The sequence below is a fragment of the Archocentrus centrarchus genome, chromosome 1 (genome assembly GCF_007364275.1).
Source record: "Archocentrus centrarchus isolate MPI-CPG fArcCen1 chromosome 1, fArcCen1, whole genome shotgun sequence".
Lineage (NCBI taxonomy): Eukaryota > Metazoa > Chordata > Actinopteri > Cichliformes > Cichlidae > Archocentrus > Archocentrus centrarchus.
The window spans coordinates 22,276,562-22,290,216 of NC_044346.1; positions in this window are offsets into that span (position 1 = coordinate 22,276,562).

Consider the following 13,655-nt stretch of genomic DNA (forward strand, 5'->3'; position numbering starts at 1 on the left):
AATTTAGGCTTTTTCTAGTTTTTAATATTATTTCTTATGACTTAATAATTGTCACATATATGTTCTTGATACTTCTTGACTATGGAAACGCTAAAGGGGTGAAGCTATAGAAATCTATCAATATACTGTATCTATAGCTCACAGTTTCCACTGCATGATAGGGCAATAAAACTGGCAGTGAAGGTTAAGATATGAACGATAAAGTAAACGTTCAGATAAACCTGCTCGCCTGGTTGCAAAGGGGCTTCGTATAACCAACCCAGGTATGAAAACAAGTGTGAAAATACCTTAAAGGTACATGTTGTAGTATTTCAGGCAGGGGAGCCTGCTTTTATTAACATAAAGCCTAAAAAAGTGCATTTAACAATGAGCAGAACACTGAATATCAATATATGTGTCACAGATTAAATGTTTTACACAGATACATTTAAGACTTCTTTTATTCTTCTGCTTGTCAGCTCTGAGTAATAAAGAAAATGCAGGAAAACAGGATTTTATTCATTTAATATATTTTTGAGAATATTTTGGCAGAAGACATTTTCTCATTTGTATTGCTGACTGTATTTTCTTAACACCTGTTTTTATTTTGGGACTATTCCGAGAGTAAATAGCTCAGTATCGCCGCTTAGTGGTGGTTTTAAGCTACTGCCTTTACTGCCTGTACAATTCAGTGTGAATGACTCAAGTAATGCAGGAACAAACAAAAAAAAAAAAAAAAAGAAAAGAAAAGAAAAAAGAAATTGTAAGAGAAACCAGTCCTACCTATCAATGGCATTCATATCTCAAAGCAAACAAATTACAGAGGATGTTTTATAAGTCTGTGGTGGTCAGTGCTGTCCTCTATGCTGTGGTGTGCTGGGGCAGCAGACTGAAGGTAGCAGATAACAACAGATTCAATAAACTGATCTGCGAGGTCAGTGACGTGGGTCCCAAAAACTGACTCTGACAGAGGTTTCAGAAAGGAGGATGTTGTCTGAGTTACAGTCAGTATTGGACCATACTTCACACCCTTTGTGTCTTGTGTTGGACAGAAGCACGTTCAGTAAAAAACTCATTCAAGCATGGGACGCCACAGGAAATCACTCCTACCTGTGACCATCAAACTTTACAACTCCTCCTTTTGACACCTTCACTTGTAGTATCTTGTCTGTACTGTACATCATATTAACTTTGGAGTACTTAATGTTAATTTAACATAGCACTTTAAGTGAGCACCTTTAACAATACAATTTGCCCCCCGGGATTAATGCATTATTCTGGTTCTGTTCAGAATGGAGAAGACATTACCCAAAACATGAAACAATCCACAAAAGACTCTCAAAGACATTTGAAATGTATGAGTGCATAAAAACCTGAAGGCAATAACAGATTCAATGAAGGTACCAACATAACACCTACAGTGTGGCTATGTGGACCAATAGCAGTGATAAACAGCCTGGCATCCAGGAGTTAAAAAAAAAAAAGACTGTTTGCACTTTACCGCCATTGTTACTGCAACAAAGCTGATTGTTTTTATGCCTTTTCACACAACTGAGCCATAATTTGTCTTGCACGTTGATGAATAAAATATGATTTGGGCCTAGTTGCCGCTACTCATTGTATTTAGAGATGTGTGATACAGAAAATTAGAATTGGTTCATGCTTAAAAAGGTCACACTGCCCCCCCCCCCCCCCCTTTTTTTAAAAAAATAAAACAGAGTATATGAGTTCATTCAACTGAAGCTAGAGTGCTGACTGAGTAGGGTAGGGGATTCCACTAGTGGGTAATCAGTTGTGAGAAGAGGTGAGATAAGGCTGCAGTATAACCGCCGTATAACCAAGTCACCAAAGAAAATGAGAGAGCTAAGCACCCAGGAGCAGCAGAGTGTGGAATATAAGCCAGAGTACAGAGCTGGACCACAGTGTTCGGCTCAAGCTGCAGCAAGGGAATAGGAGACGGTATTTCTGAATTTGTTCTCAGTCGCTTCCCATGCATTAGCTTTCATCCACAGACACAATGGCAAAAGAAGGGTACTTCCTTGTTTTATTTAAGAGTTAAGCAGGAGCTTGTCTGAATCCACAAGGTCCTTGGATGTTAAAATCAAGCACTTGATAGCCTTCTTTTTATTTTGATTGGCTTGAAAATACTGCCAGAGAGCAGTCTTTGTAAGTTCAGTTACTTTGTGAGGCACAGTGCATCAGAATGTTTGTTCCACAGCATTTCTGTGTCACTTGTGTTTCACACAAGTCTGTCAGCTTGAAGCCTCTATAAAGATCTGGTTTCAGATCTTACAACATTTTATCAAGTTAAAAAACACAGCTTATCCTCTGCATTGGGACTGTGTGGGTTGTTTGGTTTAAATTGACTGAAACATGCTTTGAAAGACAAACACAGCTAAAAGGAAGAAATACAGCAAACTCTCATGTGAAATAACCAAATCAGAGGTAAATACAGTCACTTGTATTAAAAGGTGATGATTTCATTTAAAAGGATCTGATGGCTGCCTGCTCACACAGTCATGTAACAAAGAAAGTTTAAAAACTAAGTACACCTTTACTGCTTCCATAGGAATCAAGAGGGTAAGTAGCAGCCAGGTGGTGAGAATCAAATGCACTTTATCAACAAGTGAGACCACCTCTATCAAAGCAGAAATGTTGGTAGTTTGCTGGTCTGGAGCATTCAGGTGTGTTAAGACAATCTTTCCAGGAGTGGACGTCCAAGGAAAGTCAGTCCAAGGTCAGACCGTGCAGTGCTGTGATTGCAAAATTACAAAAAGGATCTGCAGGCCTCAGTTAGCATGTTAAGTGTTAGAAAAAGCCTAAACAAATATGGCTTGTTTGGAAGGGTTGGCAGGAGAAAGCTTCTTAGGATTGCAAAGTTGCATCTGAATAAACGACAAGACTTCTGGATGTTTGGCCATTGCGCTGTGGGGTAATGATTTGTGCTTGTTTTGCAGTCACAGGACTGGGTGTCTTGCAGTCACTGAGTGGACCATGAACTCCTCTGTACACAGGCCACCTGTCCGACAGTTAAAACCTGCCCGAAATTGCTTGATGTATAACCCAATTTCAGCTTACCTGACTGTATGGACCCATGGTTTCTTTTCACTAGGAAACACTATCAATATGATAATAGTAGGACTAAATTACAGATCCTACCTGTAATTCACTGATCTCAGGTCTATTTAAAAACATAACCCTCTCTATGAAACATGGTAAATTTTTATATGGGGAAAAATAAAAATCTAAATCAACTGAAATGGTGAAGAGATAAGAATGTGTTCCTATCCATCCACATGCTCACTGGCTGTCGTGTTTTCACCCATGAGTGAGAGAAAATGCACAATATTGCGATTCAATTTGCCTTCCTCTCAGCAAACTGTATGCTGTATTGTTATCTCTCATGCATTTGTCTCATGCATGTAAAGTAAGCGGGGCTCAACAGCTCTCTGATTACACTGTCGGATTGCTGTCCTTTAACAGTAAAGTTTCTTTAATACACTGAACAAGAATATGAGATATAAAAAGTGTGTTATTAGCAACTGTATGGAGCTAGGGAAATTTGAATAGGTGTGTGTGAGTGTGTGTGTTTATGAACCTTAGCTGGACATTCACGGGCACAACTCCTCTTATCTTATCCTCCATCTGTTCCTGCATAATATCAAAAGCCTGAGCTCCTGATATTAAAATCTCAGCATGATCTCTTGTGTGGATGTGTGTGGATGTCCTTGGTTTGGTGTATTATTCAAAAATAAAATAAAAAAAGCTCTCAGTCTTTAAAAACAGTACTGCAGAAAACTCTTTATCTGCACATACATCAATTCATCAAAACTTTCAGTTGTCCAAAACTGATCACAGATCAAATTAGCATCTCCTACTTAATGATTTAGTGGGCTAGTCAGAGAAGTGAGTCCACATGAATGATTAAAGATGTGCTAACCTAATTTAGGCCCTAATCCATAATTAATGAATTACGCTGTGTAGTCGTAGCAGAGAGAGAATCGAAACGTGAGGGACACGATTTAGACATCTGGGAATATTAAGGATAGTGAAGTCACACACATAAACTATTCTGCTTCAGGTGACTCAATCACACCATTACCATACAACTGCAGTTGCTTTCCACCGCACAACCTGGGCGAGTCAAGATGTAGCAATGGACAAATGTGTCATTCAGTCATTCAATGTGCTCTCTTTATGGCAAATCAGTATTTAGTTATTTTTGCTTTTTTCCTCCAGCAGATTTTGGTTGTGTGAGTGTATATGTGAAGGGAAAGCAGAGGGAGGCTATTATGTACTACAGTAGCAGAAAGAGGGAGAGAGAGTCTAAAGGTGAGGAGTAATAGCAAAGAGACGAGATGAGTGAAGTCCCGGAGCCGCAGCCAAGTGCAAATCCCTGTGGAGGAGAAAATCTCAAAGTGACAGCTTTCAATTACAACAGTGTGAACAAAGTTTGTGTGTGACAGAGAAACACTGTGTGTGTGTGTGTGTGTGTGTGTGTGTGTGTGTGTGTGTGTGTGTGTGTGTGTGTGTGTGTGTGTGTGTGTGTGTGTTACCTGTCAGCACTTCTAGGCTTCACTGACAGTTCCATGTCACAGCTTCTGAATTGAAAGTACCTCTTGTACACAAGAACACACACACACACACACACACACACACACACACACACACACACACACACACACACACACACACACACACACACACACACACACAACACACACAGTGTTTCTCTGTCATCTTCTTTTCCTATCTATCTGTGTCCTCCTCACATTTGTTCTCGCTGTATTCTCAGGTGTCTGAGTTGAACTCTTGTTGGACACTTGAAAAACCAAAGGAAGAAAAGCCAAGTGCTGCCAACTGGAGTGTCCTACTGCAAAACATGTGTAAAATAGGTGTATAACATCTGTGTCTGTAAGTACACACATATATTGCTGCTAGTCTTGGCCAGGGCTCCCTTGTAAAAGAGATTTTAAATCTCAGTGGGATTTTTCCTGGTAAAACTAAACATAAAATAAATACAGGATATAACAAAATGGAATTCTGCAGCCTTGACTCGGGAAGAAGCTACAGTTCGAGATGATATCATATTTAGTTATGCGTTTATCCAATAATGACCATCGCAAAAAGAAATATTACTTTGGAAATGAGAAAAGAAATTTAACAGGCATATTCAATATAGTCAGTGTCATCTAGCTTAAATTAATTTCCAAACCTGGTTCAGTAAGTGCGCATGTCTATACCAAAATATATATACTGACCTGACCGACAGTGTCAAAAGTACTTTGACACCTGAACAAATATATGCCCCCCCCCCCAAAAAAAAATCCAGAAGTAACTTCTTAACATCTCATTCCAAAATCATACATTGTCAGCATCTTCATTACTACCTGTAGTGAACTGTACTTCAGGGATTTCTTGCCTTAAGTGGAGTCTTACTTACCTTAATTGGTAAGGGTGAGTTCCATTCTGAACCCTGAACATAATTTCTTTATGGACCTGGGTGTATGTGCACGGGCATATCCTGTTAAAAATGGCTGAAGCAGCAGATCATCTCGCCCACACTGTACGAAAACTGGAGGCACATAAAAATAGCACTGTACGCTGTGACATTAAGATGAAGCACTAAAGCTTAAACCATTTAAAATGGCAGGAGACTTAAAGTACAAAAAGTCACACAGTATACACTATATTGCAAAAGTCAAGTAAATTTTACTTTAGGTAAAGGTAATGTATTTGTTATTGCTATGGGGTGCTAAATATTCATTTTGAGAACAAATTATTCAAATGTATATTTACATGCAGTATTAACAGGCTTTGATTGAAACACTGTTTAAAGTGGCGCCTGTCAGAAGTGTCAAATGCTGTTTTACTGTTAGGAGATCATTTTTCTGTCAGGGGGTGTTGGGGGGGGGTAACCACAACTAACCACAAGGTGGCAGTAGAACAGCATTCATTTCTTCTGCAGTCCAGCCAGTGACTCATCGAAGCAGAGAAGCTGCAGCCTCTCGACAGACAGAGGAGATAAAAACAACCAAACCTGCTGTATTGACCCCAGTCTCAGAGCAATATCTTATCTGCTAACCTTTCAGAATGGAAAGCACACAGTGGCTGCAGAGGCATCCAGATTTACTTGTTAAATATAAATAGAAGAGATCATGGGACAAAGCATCTCTAATAGAGGAGACGTAGAGGTCTGACATGCTGTCATGCTCTAAACCAGGCCAGTAGTCTATATCTTTGTTCAGACACTTTTTAGCTTGCCCTTGCTTCAAACCTTGCATCAAAGAAATCAATGATCTGATTTTGACTGATTTGTGAGAAGTCCAGCGGTCAAGCCAGGCAATGCTTTGCTATATCTGACAATTTAAAAAGTGGAAGAGGTGCCTCTTAATGATTTTGAACAAGCTCGCTTGCTGTGAGGTGGCTGGTGAGGTATAGTTATGTAAGACTGCACACTCAAGGATGGGACAGAGTTGTGTTCAAGAGGCACTTTTTCAACTGCCTGTTCACTGTAGCAGAAATAGCGTTTCACAAAGGGTGTTACAGGCTTACGAATGTCAGGAAATAAGCAGAATTATTGCATTGTTTTTTGGCTCTTATTAACTGCAAATGTAATATTTTGATGAATATAAATCAAAGGTTAAACCTCATACTTCTTTTGAAAAACACACTACTATAAACGTGAGGACCTTAAATGACCATATTTATTACCGTGTTGCCAAAGCAGTTTTTATATTAACCTTTATCAGCAAATGCCAAACAATAACTCTCAATCTGTCCGTGTATGTGCACATACTATATATCTGTAGAGTTAACCTACTACCAGAAGTGTGTGTGTGTGTGTGGTTATGTGGGTGGCACCTGAGAGCAACAGGACAGCCAGGTGAAACGAGTGTGTGCTGTCCAAACCCTGCAGGGGCAGGCTAATCCCAATTCCTGATGTTAATCTCAGTATTGAGCTTCTGTATGGGGGGGCCATGCTGACACCTGATGGCGTGGAGGTCAAAGCGGTGTGTGTGTGTGTGTGTGTGTGTGTATGTGTGTGTGAGTAATGCTCCACCTGCCCTTTCCAAATGTCACAGAAGGGCCAACTCCTGAGGAGCGGACCCATAATGTGTGCCCACACGTTATGCATTTGTATGTGTGTTTGCGTGTGTGTGCGTCATGATAATCTCCACTATTAAGCCCTTCAAACGTATCATTGCCACTGAAGTTTGTGCTCGCCTGCACAAAAAAACGCCTGCGAACATGTTTGCTTTCCGTTTGTGTGCAACTCTTTCGTCTGCAGCCCATTCTCTATTCTCTTATTGCATCTTTAATACCCAACGTCCACAGTACAGTGCAATTCACAAACAAAGTCTTCAAAACAACATCTGCTTACCACAACATTTCAAATAAATTTTCATATATCTTTCCCTAGTGGTTCAGCGTTAACCATTGATTTATATTCATGAGCCAGTCCTAAAGTTAGAAAAAAGTCAAAATATATTCTGTTTAGCTTTCAAGCATTACTTTATTAAATGAACAGACTTTTTCTTATATTGCTGTGTCCCATTAACACAACCTTTTTCAAGGTTTATGATGCAGAAGGGAGCCTGTTATAAAATAATTAGTCCATACATGTACAGTATTAAACACCATCAGTTCCTCAATTCCACAATCCTGGCAAAGCATCGTGAATTCCCATTAATGCTTTGATTAAGATGTATGCCTTCCCCATGTGACTAATGTGGGTGAAAACAAAAACAAGCGCTTCATGTTGGTGGATCCAGGCTAGCATTGTCCGCCTACAGTCTGTCACCAGTTGGTCCTCATTTATTTCTTGCTGCATTAAAAAAAAAGAGAGAAATAATTAGCAGAGCTGCAGAGCTTTCTTGAGAATTATTGACCAACACTGCCAATGAGAAACAGAAAATGCATGTGTCAAACTTTGCTTTATGATACCAGTGTTTGAGTTGGACTTCTCAGCAGCATACCAATTTTGCCATCTGGGAGTGTTGAAAAAACAAACAATGAAAAACTGCAAACAAACAGCATTTGACACTTTCCTTCTTTGCTCTTTGTCGTTTTTCTTCATTTTTGTTTCTTCCCTTTATCTTTGCTTTCTGTCTCAGAGAGAGTTGCTGCAATCATTAAGCTGTCCAGAATTACAGGTATAATACAAGATTGATTTTTCCATTAGCTAACACACTAAAATACAGCTTTCACAAAATTGTCTGCGTCTCTAACTGAGCAGGACCTGAGGTGGGTTTTTGGCAAAACAAAAACAATTTGTACAATTTGCAAAACATTAGAAAAAAAAAAAATCTCCAATTCCAATGTGTCTAGGTCTTCTACAGTATATGCCATGCATGGGACATTCTGATAAAGGGTTCCTATTTACAGCTTTTAGAGTCAAACTCTGTGTGAGACTGTAAATGGCAGTGGCACTGATGGTAGGGGGCTACACAAATAAGGCTAAAGTGCAGTTCATAAAATTGTTTCCATGACAATCATAACACAACGGGCTGCCTTACCCTTTGAATTCCCACAAAGACACAATACTGTAATTATTACAGCAGCAAAACCTCTATTTTAGGCAGTTGCTACACTATTATATAACAAGTTAAAACTTTTAGGCTTTACAAGGTGAGCAAAATGCCCTCAGAGTTATAATGCAACATAATCTCATATGGCACTAATGGCTTATAAGTGCAGGTAAAAAGTAAATTGACTTATCTGTATTATTCCAAGAAGCAGAATGGCTATAGGATAAGGCTGGCGATATTCTATACTTTTAATATTGTTAACAAATAAGCCAAACAAAAACAAAACCTATGATTAACTGATCCTGGCGACTTTTATAAACTTGCATAGTCAAAAGCTTTTATGCTATATCTTGTTCCTCTGTGCCAGAGACATTTTTACATGTCACAGTCAGAAAATCTGTAAATAGTTGTAAACAATAAAAACAAAAAGCCTTTTCAATCCATTTTCTTAACTGTTTATCCAGTTCAGAGTTGCTGAACTATCGATGGAAGTCTGTCTCAGGTGATTTGAGTTGAGTGGCAGATACACCCCAGAGAGGTTGCCAGTCAATCACAGGGGTAACACAGAGAGACAGTCACACCTATAGCCAATTTAGAATCACCATTAAGAATCACCAATTAATGAAACACGCATGGCTTTGGACTGCCGGAGCCATCTCCAGACAGAGAAAATCTCCAGCCAGCCAGCAGGTTCAAACAACAGAATATAAAAGACGTATGGAGCCACCGTGACATCATCTACTGGATTCTGAAGTCCCCTTTTTAAGCCTCGAGATAAGCATTTTCACCACCGTTATCTTGTTTCTTTTAAAACAAAAACAAAAAAACAATATATTTTAAGAAAACATATTACCACCACTGGTTGCCAGGGAAAAAGCCCTGACAGGCTGGCAGTGGTTCCTGGATCTTGCTGGGTGAAACTGGATTCAAAGAATCCAAAAACCTCAGAGTGATTGCTTTGGGTGCTGCTAAATTGCCACAGTTGCCTGTAGTTTTTCATGTCCGTCTGCTAACTACTAGCCGAGCAGTGGTACAATTTGAAAAAGTGCAACACAAACGAAAAAAGGAGAAGGTTCGCCTTCAGAGTAAAAGTTGTCCCTCAGCACTCCAGCCTTTTTTCTTTTTTACTTTTTCCAGTCTGTGCTGCACTTTTCACAGTTTCACTACAGCTCAGAGAGTAGCTGGCCGGTGTTTGTAGACAGGTCCTTCACTTCCATTGAAACCACAGCAATATGTTCGCGACCAAAGCAATCACAGGGAGGTTTTGCCAGCCTGTTGGGAAACACATGTTTTTCCCTGGTGATTGGTTGTTGCCAGGGAGTCTAACCGGGCTGTAGGCCTGTGTCTGGGACCGGGACCATCATTTAACCAAAAACCTCGAGCAACCACTCACAACTGGTTGGGGACTACTCCTTTTTCTCTCATGACCAGTAGTTGCCAGATGGTCACCGATCTCTAGGCCTACACTGTCATCATGATGGTCAGAAGTTCAGAATGACAGACAATTTAACATTGCATGGTAAGAGGTCACATGTACGCAAAACCTCAACAGCTATCACAATCTGATGGCCTTCAGACAGAATGCAGGTTTAAGGCACTTCTGCATTGGCTTCATTTTTCTGACCTGGAAGCTCGGTCCATCTTTTACATTGTTTATAGTTCAATCTCATAATCTTCTTTCTGTGAGATAACAGTGCTGACCACCGCACCATTATGCCACCCATTAACACTTTCTTAATTGCATTTAGCTGCTTCAGGTTCAGGGCTGCTTTACTGTGTAAGCTGCCTCACTGCCACTGAGTTATGGGTGACAGCACTGTGACACAAACAGAAGTCAGAGGTTGTGGCCAAATAGTTAAAAGTACCTTTCTACTTTTTACTTAACACTTTTTCTTGACCTCCTGGAAAATACCATGAGGTCAAAGACATATGTGAAGGAGAATTCAGATGGACTGATGGAAAAAAAAAAGCCTGTGGTGCACAGAGAATCCAGTGAAAACTGCACTTGCACTAGACTACTTAATTATGCAGCGGCAGATGTTGTTTATGTGGGGATGCTGTGGAAAAACAATGTTTCAAAGATGGACTACAAAAAGCGCATCTTTGTGGTTCATCCTGTGTGTTCTTACTGTCGTCTCATGTAATTTATACAAAGTGGACAAACACATTTTCTCTTCTAATATTTTCTCTTCCCCCTGAAGAGATGATCCAGTTTAACACTTACTTTATTATAGCAACTAAAGCCTGTCAAACCTGACTTAGGCTACGTTTTACTAGTCATACAACAGAAAACAGAACAGTAATTATCATGGTGATATATATACCCCGTTAGTCATGTTGATCCTTAGGGCTTGTTTATGGTTGGATGGTGTGTCACTTTGAATTATATGTGACAGCATTATTTCCACATAGGATACACTGGACAGGTGTCCAGTGTAAAAAAAAAAAAGAAAAAAGAAAGAGGTCAGAAAGGAAGCAGTGAAAAACATTTTCTTGAGAATTTGTTCTGGCTGCAACTCAGAAACCTCTAGGTTATTTCACACAGTTAGAAACGTCACATTGCAAAAATGACAATCTGACCACAAATACAACTCTGTAGTGAAAAGGTCTTGTGCTACAGCTATGGTTGCAAACCTTTTCCTCTCATTTGCTTTCTCTTTCTTTTTGCCTCTTCTTCCCCTGCCTGTCTTGTCTGGAAATATAAATGTAGCACATCTTTCACCTTCCCCCAGCTCCACTCCAATTAGCATGCACAACTGTTGCCTATCAACTCATGACCAACAGTACATCCACCAGTCTAAGCTCTCCAGTCAGTCTTATTTGGGAGGGTGTGTGTATTGTGTTTTCTGATTAGAAGTAATTTTTGTATTTGGATTACTCTCTGGATGCCTACAGTGCCATTCACCTATCTCCCTGCTTCTTAGTCTTAACCTCTTCATTTGTGTACAGCTCTATTTACCTGCTTGACATCAGCCACCAAGTTAGTTCACCTGCAAGTTCTACCAGCTGAGCCTACCGCTGTGCTTTTCATGCTCCAAAGATCCATCTGATCTTCCTCTAATTTAATGTGAGTGTAATTACAACTAAAAACTTTTCTTAATTGACAACTTGTGTCAGCTTGTCTGGCTTGGTATAGAGATTACCATTCAGTTGTCACTTTAGTTTATTTTCAGTTAACCTCTCCTACACCAGCAATGTGCTTGCTCACCCAGTGTTCAACTTAGGCAAAAAAAATGTTCCCTGACAGAACCTATCTGCGATGTGCAGTTTAAAGATGTACTGTACATCTTCATTACAAGAACTAATGTGCTTGGTGATGAGTGCCAAAAATGGGTAGTGAAGTTGGCTTTTGGTTTTTATTGGATTTATTGATTATGGAGTAAAGGACACGAAGCAGCTGCAATATTAAAACCACTGACAGTTAAAGTGAATGACATTGATCACTGTGTTGCAGTGCAGTGCTCTGCTGGGAAAGCTTGGGTCCTGGCATTCAACTGGATGTTACTTTGACATGGACCATCCATATAAACATTGCTGTAGACCACACACACACACACACACACACACACACACACACACACACACACACACACACACACACACACACACACACACACACACGCGCTTCATACGGCAACAGCATGCCTGGACAACAGGGCCTCTCCCAGCAGGATAATGTTCATCTCGGGAACAGCTTGAGGGACATGATAAAGAGCCTAAGGTGTTGACGCAGCCCCCAAACACCTCAGCTCATGGGTAAGACATGTACAAGAACAAGTATAATCCAAAAAAACACCCCAAAACAAACCAAAAAACCCACAAGACCTTAAAGCATCTGCTGCCAGCTTCCCAGTGCCACAGGTCCCATGTTTATACCCTCAAATTTCATAGGTTTTTGGGGACGGTGATCTGATTTTAATGTCATGACTGGTGTGAATAGAGGAGACTCACCCTGTTTTCATTTTTTAAATGACAGAAATGGGTATTTTATGAGCTAAGAGTGACTGAGTCATCCATGGTATTAGTACACTAAAAGTACTGCTAATCACTTGTTAATAAAATGACAAAAATGGCCCAGCCTCTACTAAAGCCTCTAATAGCTACTCATCTATTTCTGTTGTGTGCCAAACCACTACCATATTTTTGTGAAGTCCTCTTGTGCTCTAGGGTGGGTCACTGTGGCTTTTCTACACAGCTAGCTGAACTCTGTTGTAACAGATGTCGTGGGAACACAACGGGTCAGCCATTTTTGTGTTTGTGATTGTGTGTGTGTGTGTGTTTGTGTGTGTGTGTGTGTGCGTGTGCGTGTGTGTGTGTGAGAGAGAGAGAAAGAGAGATTGCGTGCTTAATTTATTCAGGAATTCCCTGGATATCAGCTGGCACACATTACTTTCCCAGCCTCTCTCTCATAATCCTCTTCCCTTTTCATAAGTGTTTCCCAGACCAAAATGGAAAACCAATTGAATAATGAAGTATAATCTCATGCAATACATTACATATTTTCCCTTCACTAATGAGGCAAACAGTATCTTAACAGACTTTTTAGGTGAGACACTAAGGCTAAAAAAAATGCTATAAAAAACTGTATAATAGGTGGATCTATCTTCTATCTAGTACCTCGCTATTTGTTTTATGTGTGGCTCCTTAGTGTAGTGGTTTACAGATTTACTAAACAAGCATTCGATCCCAGGAGGAGACACAAATTCCTTTGGTGTTATATGAGGAAGGGCATCCAGTGTAAAAATCTGCCAAATCAAAACATGCAGAGTGACCTGCTGTGGTGACCCCTTGTGAATAAGGGAGCAGCTGAAAGTAGCTTTCTGTGTACTTAAATAATGACTATAGCATATACTGAATGTACAAATGTAATTAATTTGGAGACATTTTCTGTCCACCTGATAAATGTAGGTCCAATAGTCATTCTCCTTTGATCTGTTTTCACCAGCTACAGAGAAGAAAAATACTATATATCTCATTCCCTTAGATGGTCTCCCAAGTAGTTGCTAATGTCTCATCTCTAGGCAAGAAGCATACATGGTTTAACAAACCTTGGTGTGTGTGTGTGTGTGTGTGTGTGTGTGTGTGTGTGTGTGTGTGTGTGTGTGTGTGTGTGTGTGTGTGTGTGTGTGTGTGTGTGTGTGTGTG